Raw genomic sequence first — 23,934 nt, 5'->3', positions numbered from 1 at the left:
CACAGACACCAAGGAGGGTGCTGTAAAAAGTCAACAGTTGTGGCCCTCACCAGCTGGTGTTGCAGGCATTTATTCAGTATAGATGTAATGACAGAGGCTTTCAGTCAAAATGCTTGTGGCTAATTAATATGATCACCCTCCTTGGAGATAGCAGTTCTAAAGATGATTAAAGGCCAGGTTCCAAGGCCTAAGTAAACTAACTTATCTAGATAAGTTTCTATACATCCGCTTGTTATCTAACCTAAGCTTTCAGGCACCAGATAGGAGAATCTAGCTGCCTTCAGCCAAATCATACTATTCTGAGGCTTTTGTAAGATCCTCTGACCTGCAAAGAAGGTTTGTGTCCATTTTACATTTTTTTTCACTACCATGACTGAGCTCCTACATCTCTTTCTTTTCTGTTTTTTTTTTTTTTTTTTTTTTTTTTTTGGGACGGAGTTCCGCTCTTGTTACCCAGGCTGGAGTGCAATGGCGCAATCTCGGCTCACTGCAACCTCCGCCGCCTGGGTTCAGGCAATTCTCCCGCCTCAGCCTCCTGAGTAGCTGGGATTACAGGCACGCGCCACCGTGCCCAGCTAATTTTTTGTAATTTTCAGTAGAGACGGGGTTTCACCATGTTGACCAGAATGGTCTCGATCTGTTGACCTCGTGATCCACCTGCCTCGGCCTCCCAAAGTGCTGGGATTACAGGCTTGAGCCACCGTGCCCGGTCCTTTTTTTTTTTGTTTACCTAAGGTCTTGTTGATTGAAGAGCACAGATGTGTGGAGCAACAGGTCTGTCATACCTGGTGGTCACTGCTCATAATCTGGCTTTGCAGCCTAGAATTAGTAAATAACATAAGACAATCATGAGTATAATCAACAACATCTTTTTCTAATCAAGGAGTGACATGTAGTATTACTTGGCATCTCAGTCTAGTGTGTGCCATTACTGAGGGACACCACTGGGGATATGTTAATTCCTCTTAGTTAAGCAGTCATGTCGTTAGAGGGCTGGTAAGGGAGAATCTGCTTAAGTAACATGTGCGAAAAAAACAGGTTTAGAAATGGGCTCAATAGAGTGTAGCAGGTACAGGTTGCAGGTAGAGTGAGAGAATAAAAAAGGAACAAATTATCTGGAGTGAATGGTATTTGCATCCAGAGTGATATTCACTTAGCCTTCTAAGTTGCCTTCTTCAGCATTGTTTGGGGCCTGTGTTGTCCAAGGAATTCACATTGTCTGGAGCTGTGAGTCCTACAGGGTCATCGCCTTCATTTCTGGTATCAGTTGTGTCCCATCCACACCATGGTATGGTTTGATGTGTCTGCTGGAATCCAAAGAGGACCTGAGGGGGTGTGAATGCAAGCATATCTTCTTCCCCATTTAAGCAAATCATTTGGACCACACAATTTATTACTATTTACATCCTTTCATAAAATTGTGGGTTTTATGTCTGGAGAGGTTTTAGCAAAGTGCTTTTCTAGAGCTAATTTAAATTGTCATCTAAATTTTAAAATAATAAGGGTAAATAAGGCTGTGCTAGTAGTGTTTCAGAGTCCTTACTCATATTCCCACTTTTTTGTTTTCTGAGCATATTTTTAAGGGTGGAGTGGTCACATTCTACAATGGCCTGTCCTTGGGGGTTATACGGATGACTGTGGAATGTTGGATGCTTCACGTATGACAAAATTGTTGAAATTGTGAGCTAGCATAAGCTGGACCATTATCAGTTTTAATTTTTGTGGGCTGCTACATAAATACAAAAGTTATAGGACGAAGTTTAATGACATATGAAGTGGACTCTCCAGGAAGAGCATGTGCACTAATTAGATGAGTGTTGGTATCAATGGATACATGGGTTTTTTAAACTCAGAGGTGTGTGTAACATCTGTCTGCCATAACTGATTAGGTTCTAGTCCTCTAGGGTTAACTAACACCTGTTGAAGGAGTGGATGCGCCTATGAGCTGACAATCTGGACATTGTAGAATAATATATTTAGCTTGTCTTTCAGTAAGTTAAAATTGTTTAGTTAACTTTCTCCAATCTTGGTGGAAAAATTGATGCAATTAGGCAGCTTGGTCAAGCAGTGATGTCCTAAACTGCAGGTCTGCTTGATCATTTCCATAAGCCAATGGGCTAGGCAGTGAGCTGTGGGCCTGAATGTGTGTGATAAAAATAGGATGTATGCATTGATCTAGCAATTGCTGAAGTTAGAGAAAAAGTGCACATAAGGTAGGCTCCAGAGTGGACTTATTGAGGGCTGTCTCAAGGTTCGGCAATAAATAGGGTAAGCAGAGTTACTAACAGTATTGTTAGGCTAAGCGGAAAAAGTTTTCAGGGCTGATATTAAAGCTCCATCTTCAGCTCTCTGAGTGCTAGTATATCCAGATTGAGTGAGGGAATTATGTGGTCTCCACCAAACAACAGCTTTTCCATGTTTACCAGAGCCACTGATAAAGAGTGTTAAAGCATTAGATATGGAAGTTGAACTACTTTTGTAGCAAAACCACAGAAGTATGAGATAAGAACTGAAGGAGGCTTGTCAGCAGGAAAGGCATGCTCTATACGGCCTGTGTACAGAGAGAGCTATTTGCAGATCCGTAGATAATGGCAATACTGCTTCGAATTTCTATTTACTTAAAGGAATCCTGATCATATCAGTGTCATAACCTAGCAACTGATTCCATCGTCTGTGGCCTGAATAGATGACTTTACTAACTACCTGAATATAGGGAGAGAGTGTTTTCATCCCGGTATGTGAGCAAAAAACCCATTCCACAAAACGTAGCTCTGGGGTCAATTGTCCTATTAACACTGTAGGGGTGTGTTTGGTAGGAAGGACAAACAATTGAACTGAATAGTGCAGGTCTATGCCACCTAGTTGCCTATTGGAAATGGCTTATTCTATTTCCTCATTTTTCTCGTTTTGCTGCATGGATTAAATACCTGGAGAATCCAAGGCTATTTTTTGCAGCTTATCTGTCAGTATCACTAAGGTGAGTCAAAGCCAGTTAATATTGCCTAGCAATTTCTGATAATCATTTAAGGTATGTAAGTTACTAATATTTAATTGAAGCTTTTGAGGTCTTACTGACAAAAAAGTTAATATGTACCCAAGATATTTCCAAAGAGAAGACATCTGCAGTTTTTCAGGTGCTATGATTAAACCTCCTAACTGTGTATTCTTTATGACTGAGGTGTATAAACGTAAAAGTACTGGCTCCGTTTGGGCTGCCAGTAATATATCATCCATAAAATGAATAGTCCTGCAATTAGAAAATTATTTTCTTCCGGGGGGTAAAGCCTGATTTTCATGATGCTGACACATGGTAGGACTGTGCAGCATTCTTTGAGGAAGCACTTGCCAATGAAATTGACAAGCTTGACTTTCATTATTGATAGCTGGTATTGTAAACACAATTTTTTCTCTATCCTGTTCTGCAAGTAAAATATATAAAATGTCTTTTAAGTCAATATCCATTATAGGACAATCTTGATAAATCACCATGGGGGAAGGGAGTCCCTGTTGAAGGGGCTGCATAGGTTGCAGATTAGCATTAATAGCCCATAAGTCATGCAAAAGTGTCCATTTGCCAGACTCTTTGGGAATGACAACAATGGGCAAACTCCAAGGGCTGTTACATGGTTCTATATGGCTGGCTTTTAATTGCTCCCCAATTAATTCATGGGCTCTTTGTAGTTTCTCTCCTTTTAAAGACTTTTATTTTACCCAGATATGATTTTGAGACAGCTATGTTAGGGATAGGGGAGGAAAAAGTGGTCTTTATTAGCTGCTATTCTGCCCTCCAGAGGATGTATTGACTGGTGTTTAAAGTTGTTTTAGCTAGCACTGACCAGTCCCATGGGCTCATATGAAAGTTGTTTGCTATGGCCTTCATTAATCCTTTTGTAAATGGGCTAGCCACTTCATTTTCTCGAATGCTTTTTCTTATCTCTTTGTAAGCATACACCTGATTGCCTTGTTGATCTTGCGTTATTGGGCAGGCCAAGAGCTCACCTTCTAATGCGACTTGCCTAAGACAGAGTCCCATAGTTATATTGTCTACCCTGTCCTTTTTCCAATTTACTGGGGAAGGGGGCTCAGGCAAAATCTCCATTTCCTCTTTGGTATTTTTACCTGGTAATTGCTGGGCTGAAGGAGAACGTAAGGTAGGTGACAATTCCTCTTCCCTTTTCTTTTTGGATTCTTCTGTGTAGAGTGGGACCATAGCAGCCTTAACTTAGGTCCGTAATGTTAGAGAAGCTGTTTCAATACTTTCATATACTGCTTCTGTTGTGCTGACAACTGTTGTCCCGTGATGAAACCCTAGCCTGAACAATTCTCTCGAACTTGGGAATCCTAAGTGGCACCAATGACTTACTGACTTATCATCTTACTGACTTACCAACTGTGCAGTCTTCTTCACCTTTGTTTTCAAGGGTTCTGTCATGATCCATGATCTGTTACACTGTTTCTCATGTAGGGCATCAGCTGTCAGGTCCGACCCACAGACCTTGACCCAGCAACAGATGAACAAATGCACTCAGACACACATAACTAGTGAAAGAGCAGGCTAGGGGTCCAGGCCACTTACAGGCACCAAGGAGGGTGCTGTAAAGAAATCAGCAGCCAAGGGCCTCACCAGCTGGTGCTGTGGGCATTTATTCAGTATAGATTTAATGGCAGAGCTTTGAGTCAACACACTTGTGGATAATTAACATGGTTACCCTCCCCAGAGATAACAGTTTTACAGATAATTAAAGGCCAGGTTCTGAGGCCTAAGTAAACTAACTTATTTAGATCAGTTTCTTTATATCCTCTTGTTTCTAACCTAAGCTTTCAGGCACCAGATAGGAGAATCTAGCTGCCTTCAGCCAAATCCTATTCTGAGGCTTTTGCAAGAACCTCTGACCTTCCAAGAAGGTTTGCATCTATTTTACAACTTTTCCCGCCACCTTGACTGAAATCCTACAGACATACAATTCTTTATTAACATTTTTTAGCACTTCAAATATGTCAACCAACTGATTTTTTGGCTTTAATATTTCAGATGAGAAATTGGCTGAGAATCTTATGAAGAATGACTAGTTTATGATAAGTCATTTCTCACTTGCTGCTTTCAAGTTTCTCTGACTGTTTTGACTGCAAGCATCCTATTATAATGTGTCTTGGTGCTTGATGTGAATCCTTTTTACTATACTCTCCTTGAGAATTGTTGAGCTTCTTGGATTTGTAGATTTATGTACTAAATTACATTTTTGTTATTTTCTGCCATTAGATTTTTAAATATTCTCTGTGTTTTTTGTTTCTTCTATTTCTGGGACTCCCACGTGCATATCTTGGTTTATTTGATAATACTTCAAAAATTTCTTAGGCTCTGTTTATTTCTTTGCTTTTTTTTCACTTTATTATTATTATACATTAAGTTATGAGATACATTTGCAGAACCTGCAGGTTTGTTACATAGGTATAAACTTGTCATGGTGGTTTGCCATACCCATCAACCCATCATCTACATTAGGTGTTTTTCCTCCACTAGTCCCCCACTCCCTGAAAAGTCTTGGTGTGAGATGCTCCCCTTCCTGTGTCCATGTGCTCTCTTTGTTCAACTCCCACTTATGAGTCAGAACATGCAGTGTTTAGATTTGTTCCTGTGTTAGTTTGCTGAGAATAATGGTTTTCAGTTTCATCCATGTTCCTGCAAAGGACATGAACTCGTCCTTTTTCATGGCTACATAATATTCTATGGTGTATTTGTGGCACATTTTCTTTATCCAGTCTAACATTGATGGGCATCTGGGTTGGTTCCAAGTTTTTGCTATTGTGGACAATGCTGCAATAAACATATGTGTCCATGTGTCTTTATACTTGAATAATTGACTATATATTCAGTTATGGGATTGCTGGGTCAAATGGTATTTTTTGTTCTAGATCCTTGAGGAATCAACCACACTGTCATCCACAATGGTTGAAATAATTTGCCCTCCCACCAACAGTGTAAAAGCATTCTTATTTCTCCACATCCTCTCCAGCATGTTGTTTCCTGATTTTTTAATGATTACCATACTAACTGGCATGAGATGATCTCATTGTGGTTTTGATTTGCATTTCTCTAATGACCAGGAATGATGAGCTTTATTTTTATTTTTATTTTTTTGTATGTTTCTTGGTTGCACAAATGTCTTCTTTGAGAAGTGTCTGTTCATATCCTTCACCCACTTTTTGTTTGTTTTTTTCTTGTAAATTTGCTAAAGTTCTTTATAGATTATGGACATTAACCATTTGTTAGATGGATAGTTTGCAAATATGTTCTCCAAATCTGTAGGTTGCTTGTTCACTCTGATGATAATTTATTTTGCTGTGCAGAAGTTCTTTAGTTTAATCAGGTCCCATTTGTCAATTTTGGCTTTTGTCACCAATGCTTTTGGTGTTTTAGTCATAAAGTTTATGCCCATGCCTATGTCCTGAATGGTATCGTCTAGGTTTTCTTCTAGGGTTTTTATGGTTTTAGGTCTTATGTTAAAGTCTTTAATCTATCTTGAGTTAATTTTTGTATAAATTGTAAGAAAGTGGTCCACTTTTATTTTTCTGCATATAGCTAGCCAGTTTTCCTGACAAAATTTATTAATAAGGAATCCTTTCCCCATTGCTTGTTTTTGTTAGGTTTGCCAAAGAACAGATGGTTGTAGATGTGTGGTGTTATTTCTGAGGCCTCTGTTCTGTTACGTTGGACTACATATCTGTTTTGCTACCAGTACTATGCTGTTTTTGTTACTGTAGCCTTGTAGTATAATTTGAAGTCAGGGAGCATGATGCCTCCAGCTTTGTTCTTTTACTTAGAATTGTCTTGGATATATGGATATATAGGCTCTTATTTTGTTCCTTATGAAATTTAAAGAATTTTTTTTCTAATTCTATTAAGAAAGTCAATGGTAGCTTGATGAGAATAGTACTGAATCTATAAATTGCTTTGGACAGTATGGCCGTTTTCACCATATTGATTCTTCCTATCCATGAGAATGAAATTTTTTTCATTTGTTTGCATCCTCTTTTATTTCCTTGAGCAGTTATTTTTACTTGTCCTTGAAGAAGTCTTTCACATCCCTTGTAAGTTGTATTTCTAGGTATTTTATTTTCTTTGTAGCAACTGTGAATGGAAGTTCACTCATTATCTGGCTCTGTATATTTCTATTATTGATGTATAAGAATGCTTGTGATTTTTGCACATTGATTTTGTATCCTGAGACTTGCTGAAGTTGCTTATCAGCATAAACATATTTTGGGTTGAGATGATGGGGTTTTCTAAATATACAATCAGGTCATCTGCAAACAGAGACAATTTGACTTCTTCTCTTCCTATTTGAATACCTTTATTTCTTTCTCTTGACTGATTACCCTGGCCAGAACTTCCAGTACTATGTTGAATAGGAGTAGTGAGAGATGGCATCCTTGTCTTGTGCCTGTTTTCAAAGGAAATGCTTCCAGTTTTGCCCATTCAGTGTAAAATTGGCTGTAGGTTTGTCATAAACAGCTCTTATTATTTTGAGATATGTTCCATCAATAACTAGTTTATTGAGAGTTTTTAGCATGAATTGGTGTTGAATTTTATCAAAGGCCTTTTCTGCATCTATTGAGATAATCATGTGGTATTTGTAATTGGTTCTATTTAAGTGACGGATTATGTTTACAGATCGCATATGTTGCACCAGTCTTGCATCCCAGGGATGAAGCAGACTTGATTGTGGTGGATAAGCTTTTTGACACGTTACAGGATTCACTTTGCCAGTATTTTCTTGAGGATTTTTGCATTAACGTTCATCAGGTATATTGGCCTGAAATTTTCTTTGTTGATGTTGTTGTGTCTCTGATAGGTTTTGGTATCAGGATGATGCTGGCTTCATAAAATGAGTTAGGGAGGAGTCCCTCTTTTTCTATTGTTTGGAATAATTTCAGAAGGAATGCTACCAGCTCCTCTTTACACCTCTTTACACAGCAGAATTTGGCTGTGAATCCATGTGATCCTGGGCTTTTTTGGGTTGGTAAGCTATTAATTACTGCCTCAGTTTCAGAATTTATTATTGGTATATTCAGGAATTTGATATCTTCCTGATTTAGTCTTTGGAGGGTGTACGTTTCCAGAAATTTATCCATTTCTTCTAGATTTTCTAGTTTATTTGTGTAGAGGTGTTTATAGTATTCTTTGACGGTAGTTTGTATTTCTGTGGGATTGGTGTTGATATACCCTTTATCATTTTTATTTGTCTATTTGATTCTTCCCTTTTTTTTTTCTTCTTTCATTATCTGGCTAGCAGTCTATCTATTTTGTCGATCTTTCAACAAACCAGCTCCTGAATTCATTGATTTTTTGAAGGTCTTTCATGTCTCTATCTCTTTTAGTTCTGCTCTGGTATTAGTTAATTCTTGTCTTCTTCTAGTTTTTAAATTTGTTTGCTCTTGCTTCTGTAGTTCTTTTAATTGTGATCTTAGGTTGTCAGTTTTAGATCTTTCCTGCTTTCTCTTATGGACATTTAGTGATCCAAATTTCCCTCTAAACACTACTTTAGCTGTAATCCATAGATTCTGGTATGTTTTGTCTTTGTTTTCATTGGTTTCAAATAATTAATTTATTACAGTTTTAATTTTATTATTTACCCAGTAGTCATTCAGGAGCAATTTGTTCAGTTTCCATGTAGTTGTGTGGTTTTGAGTGAATTTCTTAATCCTGAGTTCTAATCTGATTGAACTGTGGTCTGAAAGATGTTTTGCTATAATTTCCATTTTTCTGCATTTGATGAGGAATATTTTACTTTAAATTGTGTAGTCAATTTTAGAGTAAGTGCTATGTGGTGCTCAGAAGAATGTATATTCCTTTAATATGGGGTGGAGAGATTTGTAGGTATGTATTAGGTCTGCTGGGTCCAGAGCTGAGTTCAAGTCTTGAATTTCTTTGTTAGTTGTCTGTCTCATTGATCTAATATTGACAGTGGGATGTTACAGTCTTCCAATATTATTTTGTGGGAGTGTAAGTCTCTTTGTAGTTCTCCAATAACTTGTTTTATGAATCTGGCATATTGGGTGCATAAAGTCCGTTATATGAGAGACTAGGATTCCAACCTCTGCTTTATCTATCTATCTATCTATCTATCTATCTATCTATCTATCTATCTATTTATTTTGCTTGGTAAATATTTCTCCATCACTTTTTTTTTTATCCTATGGGTGTCTTTGTATGTTAGATAGACATACATTCTCCTGAATACAGCACACCAATGGGTCTTGAGTCTTTATTCAATTTGCCAGTCTGTGTCTTTTAATTGGAAAATTTAGCCCATTTAAACTTAAGTTTAATATTGTTGTGTGTGAATTTGATCCTCTTATCATGATGCACATTAGTTGATCCAATTTCTTCATAGTGTCATTGGTCTTTTTTTTTTTGAGACGGAGTTTCACTCCTGTTACCCAGGCTGGAGTGCAATGGCACGATGATCTTGGCTCACCGCAACCTCTGCCTCCTGGGTTCAGGAAATTCTCCTGCTTCAGCCTCCTGAGTAGCTGGGATTACAGGCATGTGCCACCATGCCCAGCTATTTTTTGGTATTTTTAGTAGAGATGGGGTTTCACCATGTTGACCAGGATGGTCTCAATCTCTTGACCTTGTGATCCACCTGCCTCGGCCTTCCAAAGTGCTGGGATTACAGGCATGAGCCACTGCACCCAGACTCATTGGTCTTTATATTTTTGTTTGTTTTTGCTGTGCTGACACTGATTTTTCCTTTCCTTATTTAGTGCTTCCCTTGGGAGCTCTTACAAGGCAGTACTGGTGGTGACAAAATTCCTCAGCATTTGCATATTTTTAAAGGATTTTATTTCTCCTTTGCTTAAAAATTTAGTCTGGCTGGATATGAAATTCTGGGTTGAAAATCATTTTCTTTAATAGTATTGAATATTAAACCCCACTCTCTTATGGCTGGTAGGGTTTCTGCAGAGAGAGCCCTGTTACTCTGATAGGTTTCCCTTTGTAGGTAAACTGACCTTTCTCTCTGGCTACCTTTAACAGGTTTTTCTTTATTTCAACCTTGGAGAATCTGGCAATTGTGTGTCTTGTGGTTGCTCTTCTCAAGGAGTATCTTTGTGGTATTCTCTGTAATTCCTGAATTTGAATGTTGGCCTGTCTTCCTAGGTTGGGAAAGTTCTCCTGGATAATATGCTGAGGTGTTTTCCAACTTAGTTCCATTCTCCCCATCACTTTCAGAGACCCCAATCAATCATAGGTTTGGTCTTTTCACAGTGTCTCATGTTTCTTGGAGGTTTTGTTCATTCCTTTTTATTCTTTTTTCTCTAATCTTGTTTTCAGTCTTTGTTTTATTAAGTTGATCTTCGATCTCTGATATCCTTTTTTCCACCTGATCAATTTGATTATTGATACTTGTGTGTGCTTCACAAAGTTCTTATGCTGTGTTTTCAGCTCTATCAGGCCATTTATATTCTTCTCCAAACTGGTTATTTCAGTTAGCAATTCCTGTAACCTTTTTGCAAGGTTCTTATCTTTCTTGCATCATCTTAGAACATGCTCCTTTAGCTCAGAGGAGTTTGTTATTACTCACTTTCTGCAGACTACTTCTGTCAATTTGACAAACTCATTCTCTGTCCAGTTTTTTTTTTTTGCCTTTTCTAGAGAGGAGTTGCAATCATTTGGAGAAGAGGCATTCTGGGTTCTGAAATTTTCTGCATTTTTGCACTGGATTTACTCATATTTGTGGATTTATCTAATTTTGATCTTTGAGACCGGTTATATTTGGATGGCCTTTCTGTGTGTTGGGGTCTTTTTTTTGATGTTGATGTTACTGCTTTTTTGTTCATTAGCTTTTATTCTAACATTCAGGCCCATCTGCTGCAGGTCTGCTGGAGTTTGCTGGAGTTCCATTTCTATTTGCCTGGGTATCATCAGCAGAGACTGAAGAAGAGCTAAGATTGCTGCCTGCCCCTTTCTCTGGAAGCTTCGTCCCAGAGGGGCAAAAGCCTGGTGGCAACTGGATTTCTCCTGCATGAGGTGTCTGTCAACCACTGTTGGGAAGTCTCTCCTATTCAGGAGGCATGGGGTCAGGGACCCCCTTGAGGAGGCAGTCTGTCCCTTAGCAGAGCTTGAACACTGTGCTGGTAGAACCCTTCTTGTCAGGATCTGCTGCTCTCTTCTGAGCTGGTGGGCAGGAATGTTTAAATGTGCTGAAGGTGTGCCCACAGCCACACCTTCCTTCAGGTGCTCTGTCCCAGGGAGATGGGAATTTTATTGTAAGCCCCTGACTAGGGCTGGTGCCTTACTTTCAGAGATGGCATGCCCAATGAAGAGGAATCTAGAGAGGCAGTCTGGTCACAGCTGCTTTGCCTCGCTGTGTTGTTATGTCCAGTCCTTAGCATGGTCAGGGGAAAGCTGCCTACTCAAGCGTCAGTAATGGTGGATACCCCTCCCCACAAGTTTGAGTGTCTTGGGTCAATTTCAGACTGCTGTGCTGGCAGTGACAATTTCAAGCCAGTGATTCTTAGCTTGCTTTGTTCTGTGGGAGTAGGATTACTGAGCAAGACAATGTGGCTCCCTGGCTACAGCCCCCTTTTCAGGAAAGTGAACTGTTTTGTCTTGCTGGAGTTCCAGGAACCACTAGGGTATGAAAAAAAATAAAATCCTACAGCCAGCTCGGTGTCTACTCAAATGGCCATCCAGTTTTGTGCTTGAAATCCAGGGTACTGGTGGTATAGGCACATGAGGAAATCTCATAGTGTGTGGAATGCAAAAACCATGGAAGAAGCATAGTATCTGGGCCAGATAGCATAGTCTCTCATTGTTTTCCATGGCCATGGGAGGGAGTTCCCAGACCCCTTTCACTTCCCCTTTCACACCCCATGCTTCTGCTCACCTCCATGAGTTATATCCACTGTCTAACCAGTCCCAATGAGATGAACTGGCTACCTCAGCTGGGAAGGCAGAAATCACCTGCCTTTGGCATTGGTCTTGTTGGGAGCTATAGAATGGAGCTGTTCCTGTTTGGACATTTTGCCAGATCCCCACAAACTCTTAATGACTATTGATTATGTGCCAGTAACTGTGCACATTATGTGCACAGGATGGGCTTATATCCCAAAAGGGAAAAATCCACATGTAAAGAGATCATTATAGTGATTGTGTTTTGATTTATTCCTTTGTCAACAAATATTTATTAAACAACTACTATGAATTGAGCCCCTACCAGGTACTGTGTTAGGGTCTATAACAGAATAATGTGTCATGTGATTTTCTTTTTTTCTCAAAGCACTTTGGAAGACAACATGTATAGACTCCAGCTGGCTTGAGCACATAGGATAAAAATGTGGCAGGTGAAGAGAAAGAAGATTTAAAATATATAGTAGAAAAATTGTGAATGGCCCTATATACTTTGATAAGGCATTTTGATTTTATCCTATCATATTAATAGAAAAGTATTGAGGACTGCAATCTGAGTGAGGCAAAATCAGCTGTGTGTTTTTGAAGGCTACCTAGGGCAGTGCCATAGTTGGAGCTGTGCAGGAGGGAGGGTATTCAGCAGTTCCTTCCACATCTAGGAAGTTATAATTAGTAAGTGTGGACATCTGTACAAGCTGACTGCTCTTTGCATCTTGACACATTTGGTTTTTATTTGTTCCACACACCTTGAGAATACTTGTTTGTTTCCTATAATCCATGGAAGGCAACCTCGCTTCAAAGATGTACTCAACATTTCTTTTGCAACTTGGCTCATAAATGCACTGCTTACATTTATCAGACAACATCTGATATGATTATTTTATTTTCACTCATATTCTATCTAAAATAATTTGTAGCAAATCTATAGCATTTCCTGCCATAACCTAATCAATGATGGTGCTGCTGCTGCTGCTGCTGTTGAGGATTTAATAAGACAATCAAAAATCACAGACTTCCATCTTCTTAGCTACTCTTATTCTATATTCACCACTATTAATCCTTGGTAACCAGATATACTGAAATATCTTTAAGAGCTTTTTCCAATTGTTGAAAGCAAAATCTAAAGCAAGTTTTTAATCAGACAACACCTGGGCAGTGTTTTATAACCAGGTTTCATCAGCAGATTCATGTGAAATAATTAAAAACACATATTACCAGGTTTGAGTCTCAGTAAGGCAGGGGGTGAGGAGTGAAATCAGAAGTCTGTATAAATGCATCTGTATACAATACCTTGGGCGAGGTTATCAATTAAGCTAATTTGGTAAACCAATGAGAGCTACTCTAATAAGTTTCTTATAATTAAAGCAGCATTAAGTACATATATTAAACACATATATTAAGCACATGTATATTAAGCACACATTAAGCATATATATTAAGCGGCATTAAGCACATATATTGTTTTAAATACTTTCATGAAACTTAGGCAATAATTTATTTATTTATTTTTTATTGCATTTTAGTTTTTGGAGTACATGTGCAGAACATGCAAGACAGTTGCATAGGTACACACATGGCAGTGTGTTTTGCTTCCTTTCTCCCCTTCACCCACATTTGGTATTTCTCCCCTTTTAATTAGCAAAATATATGTGAGCTCCTTGTGGCATTAACCAGGACCCTATGATCCATTCTTTAAAGCAAGAGCAGGTGAAGAAAAAGCAACATGCTTCCTAAAATAAATTCACCTTCTCCCTTTGTCCACTGTCAATCAGAAAAATTCTGCTTTTGCAGGTAACTGAGTATTTGTGAAGTGGCAATCTACTAAATAAACTCAGTGCAAAATGTATCAAAATGAAAAATAAAAAATGCTAATATTTATTAAGCAGTTACTATTCTTAGTGCTTTGTCCCCACTCTACATTCTTTGCATTTATTTTTTGTCCATTTAATAATGCCAGGTATTATTATTATCCCATTTTATAGATAAGACAACAGGCACAGAGAGCTAAGTAACTGCTCAAGGTCAGATGGCTAACAAGTAACAGAGCCAGAAACTGAAACCAAGAAGTCTGACTTCAGAACCTATGTTCTTAACCACCCTGCTGTACTGTCACTAAGATGATTAGTGACTTGACCTGAGTCTCTATGGATCTCCCTAAAGAGGTGGAGGTGCTATGACGAGAAACATAGGAAGGAATGGATGTTGAAACAAGTCAGGCTTGCAAATTAATATTCAATTCATTACTGAGTGCCTACTATGTGTCGGATACTGCATTCAATGCTTTGGGAAATATTACCATAAAGTTCAATAAGACAGAGTCCCTTCTCATCTTCATTGCTTCTTCAATTGTCAACTCTTCCATAAAGCCTCCCTTGACTCTGAACACTATTATACCACTCTTCACACTGTATTATAAAATTTTATGTCTGTCTCTTTTCCCTTAGGCTGTAAGTTCCATGGCCCATCATGGGAACAGACGCCAAGTCTTAGCTCCTTTTCCAGTGCCTAGATTCCTGGTACTGTGTGCCTGGACACACTGCTGTCTCTCTTTAGATGTTTCATGAATGTGTGAACAGATGAAACACAGATAGAGGACATGGAAGTCAAATAATATGCTCTAAGATACACAGTGTGCTAGCGGTAAAGATGGGGGAAGATTTTGCATATCCCAGATCCACTCCAAAGTTCTGTCTAATATACCATATGTATCATGCTAGTATCTTTTGCTAAAACTGAATGATTTAATATTTTAGCATACGTTATGAAAAAATGCTCACATCTCATCTTTATGCTTCATCTCTTATTTAATATGCTAAACCCTTATAAGCAGGGGCCACTGTATACCTCACTTACTGTGCCAGCCCATGCTAAAGAGATACCTGCAATTGAATCTTTAAAATGGAACAGACCTCTTAAGTGGCTAAATCTAAAAATGAAGGTTTAGATAGATAAAGTCACTTGCTCAAGGTTACAATGCTAGTAAGAGACAGAACTGGAGGTTAAATCTAACTCAGAATTCCACACTAATAATAATTGTGCTATTTTTGTGCTCTCAAAGATTGAAATCCCAACTTCACCTCCTGCTAACTATGTGACCTAGAAAAATTATTTAACTCCTCTGAGCCTCATTTTTATCATCTCTGAGGTAAGTAAATGAGAACTCCCAGAAATGATATAAAGGTTAATGAGCTCATAAATGTAAAGTGTTGGTCACATAGGAGGTATTCAACAAATATGTATTCATAGTCCCATCAAATAAGATTCTGCTCCGTAATTGAGTACATGTGTTAACAATTTATTTAGATAACATAACTTCTATTAATTACTTCGCTATAAAACCAGCTATGCTGGAATTTATTTCCTGATTAAAGAGTTCCAAGTTGCCCGCCAAATTAAAATTTTGTAAAACCAAGATTTCACAGAAAATACAGACAGCTATAGATTAAGACTCTTCTATGACTACTTTTACTATCTCTTTTTAATCAGAAGAGACTCTAAAATACAAAGCTCAAAATCTTGCCCAAGGCTGAATCAGTCATTGAGAATCTGGACCCAGAATTTTGTTACATGTTCTCATTTAATCATAGCTGGCTTGCTTCCACATGAAGTTATGGTTCCTTTTATAATGGCAATTCTGTGATGATTAGTTTTATGTGTCAACTTGACTGGGCTAAGGAATGCCCAGATAGCTGGCAAAACATTATTTCTGGGTTTGTCTGTGAAGTTGTTTCTGAAAGAGATCACCATTTGGATATGTTGTGGAACAAAATCAAACAAAAAGATGGAGGAAAGGTGAATTCAGCTTTGCGTTTTAGCTGGGGCATTCATCTTCTGCTCTCAAAAGTCAGCGCTCCTGGTTCTTGGGCTTTCAGACTCTGACCAGGATTTATACCATTGGCTCCCCAATTCTCAGGCTTTATGACTCAGAATGAATTACACCACTGACTTTCCCCGGTCTCAAGCTCACAGACAGCATATTGTGGGACTTCTGGCCCTATGGGGCTCCACTCTGGCACCAAGCTGCTCCCTTCACACTCTCAGCTCTGTTCTGTGGCACTAACACCAACCTAGTGATCTATCTTCAGCATGACATGAACCCTAGCACCTACCAGGGGCTGAGAATTGGAAGCAGGGCCCTGTTCCACTGTCTGCTTCCAGCACTGCTTCTCTGCACCTCAGGGTTTAGCACTGCTGCTGCTGCTGACTATGTGGCCTGTTATCCAGCAGGTAGCCTCTAAGACCTTGGGAACACTCTTCCAGCATTCCCTCCAGCAGCTGCTGCCAGCCCCATTTTCCTACATGTCACTCCACTGGGCCTGCTGCTCCTCATCCAGGACTGCCTCATCTCAGGCCTGTCATCCCTGCATACAGGGCTGCTCATGAGGAGACAGCAGCTGCCCCGGCACTTTAGAATGTCTTCCTCTACACCTTTGGTGAGCTCCTGAATCTAGATCTGTATGCTGCTGTTGGCCCCGGCCCAGGCCTCTGAAAGGCTTCTCAGCATGGGCAGAACTTGTGGTGCTGTGCCAGGGCTAAATGGACTGCTCATGTCCACTGTAATGAAGCACGGCAGCAGCATCACACACCTCTTGGTTGTGTCCTGCTCACTGATGGTCGATGCCATGCTCTCAGCAGTCCTGTTGCAGCTGCAGCTCACAGCCACCTTCTTCCCGGCCACATTGCTCATCATCAGCCTGGCCATGTGTTCGTACTATGGCAGCCACTATTCTCTGGCCTTCTCCACCCTGACTTCAGATCCTGTAGATTGGGTGCCACCTTCAGAGTCCCCTCCCAGGCCTCCTTCCACTTCCCTCAGCAGCCCAGTAACAGCTGCCTTGTGAGAAAAGCTGGAGAAGTATGAGCAGTCAGGTATTCTCTGGAGATGGATGGATGAAGGCGTAGTCCTAAAATACATGAAGTATGGGTTTGATTAAGGATGTTCTTATCATCCTCCTGCCCTCTCATCAAGTTCTTTCAAACTCAATAATTAAGGTAACATCAACACCTGGGCCTTAGAAATGATCCTGTCTCTGTTCTGTGTCTTCTCCTTTCTCCACCTAAGGCTGCTTGCAGGTCCCAGTATAAAACTGGCACATTCATGATTGTCACTGCTTGGCAGTAGCCCTTATGTAAATATGCCTTTTGATGACACAAACTGGGTATATTAGTTTGTATGTCTTCTTGGGATTAAAACATTTATCCTCCATGAAAGCAGATGATCAAAACAGGGTGTGGGCATCAAGTGGCTTTCCTGGCCTCCTTTGGTCATCCCAGAAGAGCCACTGCCCCCAAGCCTGGTGCTGGCTCCTCCAGCCCAGCCACTGTGCATGACTCTCCCATAAGGGATATTCAATCTCCCACTGTCATGCAGGGAAGACCCAACTGCCACAGATTGTACAACCATTACCCTAGCCACTCCCACAGTCTCCCCCAGTTCCAGCAATGCCTAGACAGATGCCCCATACCCTGTCAAGACTTCTGGCTCCCCACAGCTAACCTTTGTTTGGCAAACCCCAGAGAGGGCTGGGGCTTGACTCATCTCAAGGAACGTTGGTCCTGGGCCCTGACTTAAGCCTACGCTTCTGACCTCTCTGATCACCTGAAAGCCATCTTGAAGCCCACAGCCCACTCTCAGGCTTATAGGAGGTACCATGTTTCTTACTCTGGGTCCTGTCCAGGCCAAGCAGTCTCCCAGCTCCCAACAGCCTGGACAAGCTCTACACAGAGCAACCTGAGACCAGGTACAGGTCTCTCAATCAATATCTGACCAGGTACCTGTAGCTCAATCAATGTCTCTTCAACTACATAAGCAATAAGGTCTTAATGAAGTGTTCTAGGGTGTACAGTGGTTCCCACAACCACACACTAAAAAAGTAAGTGCTATTCATTTCCTTAACACCTGTGTCCAAATGGCCTATTTCCTATGCCATAAACAATAGAAAGACTGGTCAGTAGCCAATGGCTGAAGTCATAACTCAGCTAATTCAACAGTTCATTCAGACTCAAGATAAAACTTTTCTCTGAAAATACAAATCATGTTCACATTATGAACACCTAGATGTGTTAGACGTCCTGCTTCAGAAAAGATCTCATGAAAATAAACCTAACAGCTAGACCGATAAATAAAATGTTTGAAGATTTCTCTAAAGTTGAACCCTAGAGTCCATTTTCAGCAGAAGAGTTAAAGGAGTTTCTAATGGAAAGGGCAAGCACATAAATTGAAGATAGAGCCAAACAATGAAATGAAACTGGCCACTCATCTACGAGGCCAGAAGAATGAAAACTAAGTCCCAGTGCATCACCAGAAACACTTCTTGAAACTGGAAAGCACAGAACCTGTCCCTCCCTGAGCCTGAGCCACTTCCCCTGACACTTTCTAACCCAGAGACGGCCCCAGCGTCTAACTGAGAACGCATTTTCCAGGATGTGAAACTTGCCATAGGAAAACCATCTCTTTCCCTATGCTGTTGTCTGTCTAAGCAAAGGACTCACTTTTACCAGAAGAGATAGATAATTTCACTGAAAAGTGTGGAGTACACATTTGATCATAATTATATATTTGGTAACTCAAAATTATTCTTTTAAAAATTGATAAATGTTACTCTTTAATCATCAATATAAATTATAAAACACTATCAACCTTAAAGGCTGAACTCAACCCTAAAACCTTTTCACAAGGCCTGTAGAAGCTAAGCCTTTATTTATTTCTGTTCTGTGCGTTGTCCTTTCTCCACCCAAGGCTGCTTGCAGATCCCAGTATGAAATTAGTACATTCACGATTGTCACTGCTTAGCAGTAGCCCTTATATAAATATGCCTTTTGATGACCCACATTGGATATATTAGTTTGTATGTCTTCTCTGGGATTAAGACAACTCATGGGGCATTTATTACTAACATTTTATTATACCACCTACAGTAAATTTAAAATAATAACAATAATCAACATTTTTATGGCAGTTTGTGGTTCACAAAATGTTTTTAAACACATGACCTCATTTGAAACTTGCAAGCCTCAACCAAGTTGGGGAATACAAATGAAAATAGAGCCTTAGAAAGAAAATAATACTATTAGGTGACAAAAGCAGAACTTGAACCTTAATCTTCTAAATTCAAATTCTATACTCTTTATACTTTGCCAAAATGAATGTATTAGTGAATTTTAAATTTATATATAAGATTTACCAATGCTGCCTAGGCATGGTGGCTCAAGTCTATAATCCCAGCACTTTGGGAAGCCAAAGCAGGTAGATCACTTGAGTTCTGGAGTTCAAGACCAGCCCAGCCAACATGATGAAAACCTGTCTTTACTAAAAATAAAAAAATTAGCCAGATGTGGTGGCATATGCCTGTAATCACAGCTACTCAGAAGGTTGAGACAGAAGAGTCACTTGAAGCTGTGAGGCGGAGGTCTCAATGAGCCAATATCACAGCAGTGCACTCCAACCTCGGCTATAGAGGTAGATTCTGTCTCAAAATAAACAAATAAATAAATTCACCTATACATTCATTCATTTTGCCAGAGAGAGAGAGAGAGAGAGAGAGAGAGAGAGAGAGAGAGACCAGAAAGGTAGATGTAAGGATAAGTAATTATTTTCTACAGCAACAACCACACATGTGAAAACAAAGAATGGACAGTTTCTAACAATCTAAGCATAATTTGACTTTGCATATTGTAGAGAAGGCATATGATGCTACACGGCGCTCCAGCACTCAGGGTTAATAACAGTGTCGGTAAGCAAAAGAAGCTCAGAGTGTCTACCTGGAGAAGCAAACTCATTCCATGATGCTGGTGGTTCTCAGCACAAAGGCTGTAGCAGCATGCCGCTGGGCAGGGCACAGTTAATGCAGATTCTTCTAGGACTCTGTCTCACAGTCAAGTCTCTAGCTGAGTTTCACAAGACCTCTTTGTCTTGGGCCTCCTCCCAATACATGGGAAACCTCAGAATGTCCCTTGTCACTGTGAACAACTAAGCTTATCCACTTGGTATTACTGGCTTTCAAGGGTGGCCAGCTAGTTAAGCCAAGACATATTTCCCAAAACTTCTCAGTCCTACAAACAACATATACTTTTTAAGAATTTGTCTTATTTTTAATAGAAGGTAGACAATTTTTTTTTCAATACTTTAAAATCCACATGAGAGAATGAACTAGTATCTAATGAAGGATAATTTCTTATACTCTGCCCTTTTTTTAATCTATCACCTAGTCAAAAGGTAAACTGATATGTCTGTGAAATGACAGATCCACAATTCTGAACACTTTTAACCAGACAGAATACTTTTAACTTGAAAATCTGAGAGAGCAGATTTTCAAGTATGTGTAGTAAGTGAAAAGTTATTTGAGATTATCAACTCAAAAATATGCCAAATACACGTAAGTTAACCACTCTTTTAAATTAAGAAAATATGAAGGAAACAGCACGTATAATCAGTAGAAATCATCAAATCATATTTTCATCTCCCCAAATACCTTTTGATTTTTAAAACATTATGATTTATTCTACTATGTATAAAAGGACTAATGGTCGCAAAAGAAAAAAATACACCCAACTCTGAATAAAAATAAACTTCAGGGACATAGAGTTTTGCCATTTTCCCAGATGTTCTTTTAACACAGCCTGCATGCCATTAAGTGGTACAAAGTGAATTTTTATATTAAGAGCATATTGATTATTATACATGAGATAAGTCAACTTACAGTTGTCTATTGCAAAACACAAATTAGTATCTTTCTACATGTACATTTAAATGCAAGTAAATCCAAAGAGAAGAGAGTAGATGAATAACCCCTTCAGTAGGCTCAGAGCAAGAGGTTGAAGAGAGACTTTTCACTCTCTGCTTCATTATTTATGCTCTGTATCATATAGCTTTTTATTCCATATCGTTTAAACCATAAAAATAAAAAGAGTCATATTTTATCTTTATAAGATATTAAAAAAAGAAAGAAACTGGTTAAAAAGAGTTGGTTCAATTCTTGGACAATTGTATCATTGTATTCCTGGACCACTGTATTAATCAGTAGTTGTTAAACATTAGATTTTGTCTAAGGTTATTAAACAATCAGTGAATGATACAATGTCTTAGAAATGGAGGACTGAGGCCAGGCATGATGGCTCACACCTGTAATCCCAGCACTTTGGGAGGCCAAGGCTGGTGGATCACGTGAGGACAGAAGTTCAAGACCAGCCTGGCCAACACGGTGAAACCCCTGTCTCTAAAATTAGCCAGGTGTGGTGGTGCATATGCATAATTTCAGCTATGCTGGGGGCTGAGGCAAGAAGATTGCTTGATCCCAGAAGATGGAGGTTACAGTGAACTGAGATCTGAGATCACACCACTGCACTCTAGCCTGGGTAACAGAGCAAGACTCCATCTTGAAAATGAATAAAGAAAGAAAGAAAGAGAGAAAGAAAGAAAAAGAAAGGGATGTTGAAGATTGTAAAAGTCGTGCCTGATGTTATGGAAAGAAATTTATGCTAGAAATGTCATATGAGTTTTGTTTTAAATGTCTAATAAAGTTTTAAAAATGTTAATTGTAAAAGAAATTCTGTGTGTAAACATATTAGCTAAAGTTAAAGAAGTATTACTCAGTTTTTCTGTAAGCTGGACATTAAAATACAAGCACAAGTTTCTCTTAAAGTACTAACTTGCTTTTTTACAAAGATTATAAAAGCTATCTGCCACACTATATTGAGCCCATCTTCTGAATCAGGGTTTTTTTCTCTACTGTTACTTAAACAAACACCCCGTTTCTCAGCTTCTAAGAGTACAACTACTTGGATAAAAGGAATAGATTTACCCCTAGTGGGGTCCCACAGCAACTACACACATTAGACTAAAGTGCCAGATAACATTGCGTATCACTCCACTATCCTTCCACTATGTGTAAATTATAAAGATTCTAACCCTTACTGTGTACCTGCCCAAACAAGTATGGCTACATCATGGTAATGGAGATACCTTAAGATTCTTAGCGGCAGGTGGCCTCAAACCAGGCAATGTAATCCATACGGGTTTCCCAAGCATTCCTACATGTGCTAAAGCACAAACCCGGGAAAATAATGGATTCCACTTTAGCTGGGAGGTCTGTCATGGGAAACAAGCCCATAAATTCCAGTTAGGCAATTATAACATTTTAGACTGGAGCCCCCATGGCGGATTGCAGGGCAGCCTTATAATGTCTTCATCTATGATAGTATTAACACAGTTTCATAACCACATCTTGTTCTGCTATAATTTGGGCTGATGGGGGGATGGGATATCCCAAACCTTGAGTAAAACCCATGCCACCCCAAGGCACCTTATGGTGCTTGGGACATCTTAGCACCTTCCTTAACACCTGGCACGGGACATATCATAATTCCAGTTGCAACTCTACTTTAACCTTTATTCATAATCACGTTGATCAGTGCCTGATTTGCACTACCCATCCATATGTTTTCCTTATAGAAACTAACATTTCTATTACACCCCAAAACTTCACATTTGTGATCCAGGTGTGGGACAGGCTTGCCTCATGTATCACTAATCACAACATATTTAATTTAAAAATTACTAGTGTCATGATATTAAGAAGACAATCTGAGGCATTTCTACAGCTCAATTTAACATGCTGTTGGCAAGGCTCCTCTGCCATCCTCACATGAGAACATGCTCTGTTTCAGGTCATAAACAGAATATTCATAGTTGCACTCATAGCCTTTACAGTCTCAGCCATAGTCATCCTGGCAACTGCCAGTGTTGCAGTGGCATCTATTACTGAGTGAGTACAAACAGCTACTTTTGTATAATCTGGCCCAAATTGTGTCTAATGAGCTTTTCTTACAGCAAAGTATACATCTGAAAATTGTTGCATGTCTGCAAGCCTTCAAGGCTGCTGTGGAATGTGTTGGGGAGTGACAGGATGCACTGGCGTTTGAACAGCAATTAATCTGTGACTGGAAACATAAACATACCTGTGTCACTTCTCTACCATGGAATCAATCAATACTTAAGATCAGGTGAAACAACACCTATAGGGAACTTTTCATGACAATTCAACTGCAGATGTAAAGAAACTTAAAACTAAAATTTTAAAATCTCTTCATGCTGTAGATCTACACACCCAACAACAAACAGCCATATGGAAAGGTGTGCAAATCATCTCTCCTGGTTAGACACCTGTTCCTGGGAGTTGAGACTTGAATTGAAAAGAATGTTTCTTACTGTACTCGTAATTGCCTTATGTTACTTGTTAATTCTAGGATGCAAAGCCAGAATAAGAGCAATGACTGCCTCACTTGACAGACCCATGGCTGAATGCATTGGTGCCCATCAGTCAACAGAGCCTGATAGTAAAAACATACAAGGGGTATATGTTGGGGTTCAATCAGAATGGTGGCAGAAATATTAAAGGAAAGTTATAGGATATATTCACAAACCCTTTTGGAATGCCAAAGAGTTTTCTATTACTTGGCTGAAGGCAGCTTTGTCCCTTTAATTAGATAATAAGATAAGCTCCCCAAATTGCTTTGTTTCTACTCTAACTAGTTTTTTTTTACTCATGTAATCTTTGAGCCAGATGGCCCTTTAGGGTGGTAGGGGAGGTTGACTAGGGACATTATCCTTTAATGGTGTTTGCTCTGGGCATCTGTACCCAAGTTTTAATCTTTCAAAGGACTACTTTCTTAACCATGTTAATCATCCACACGTGTGTTTACTCAAAGCCTTGTTGTGAAATCTATACTGAATAAATGTGAGGAAGGAGAACTAGTGGGTTTTGCGTGGCTACGATTTTGCTCTTTGGGAAGCACTTGACCTTCTAGTCCGCTTGTTCACTGTGCTCTGTGTTTGAGTGTATTCAGTAATCTGTTGTGGAATCCAGGTCTGCAGAAAAGACCCCCCACAGGTGGTGACCCCAACATGACCAATGTCACGTTAGTGTGGCCAAAGTTTTTTTTCTTTTTTGAGATGGAGTTTCACTCTTGTTACCCAGGTTGGAGTGCAATGGTGTGATCTCGGTTCACCGCAACCTCCGCCT

General features: G+C 39.4%; 1 protein-coding gene and 1 pseudogene across 1 annotated transcript in view; one reads left to right on the top strand and one right to left on the bottom strand.

The window, feature by feature from the left end:
* LOC100413404 (UDP-glucuronosyltransferase 2B4) overlaps positions 1 to 23,934 on the bottom strand; it is a 194,546-nt gene that overhangs the window by 67,603 nt on the left and 103,009 nt on the right. The gene's annotated exons all lie outside the window — the stretch shown is intronic.
* Positions 11,432 to 16,755, top strand: LOC100415073 (putative UDP-sugar transporter protein SLC35A4; annotated as a pseudogene).

The sequence above is a fragment of the Callithrix jacchus genome, chromosome 3 (assembly GCF_049354715.1).
Source record: "Callithrix jacchus isolate 240 chromosome 3, calJac240_pri, whole genome shotgun sequence".
In the NCBI taxonomy this organism is placed as follows: domain Eukaryota; kingdom Metazoa; phylum Chordata; class Mammalia; order Primates; family Cebidae; genus Callithrix; species Callithrix jacchus.
This window is presented reverse-complemented; position numbering and strand designations above follow the sequence as displayed.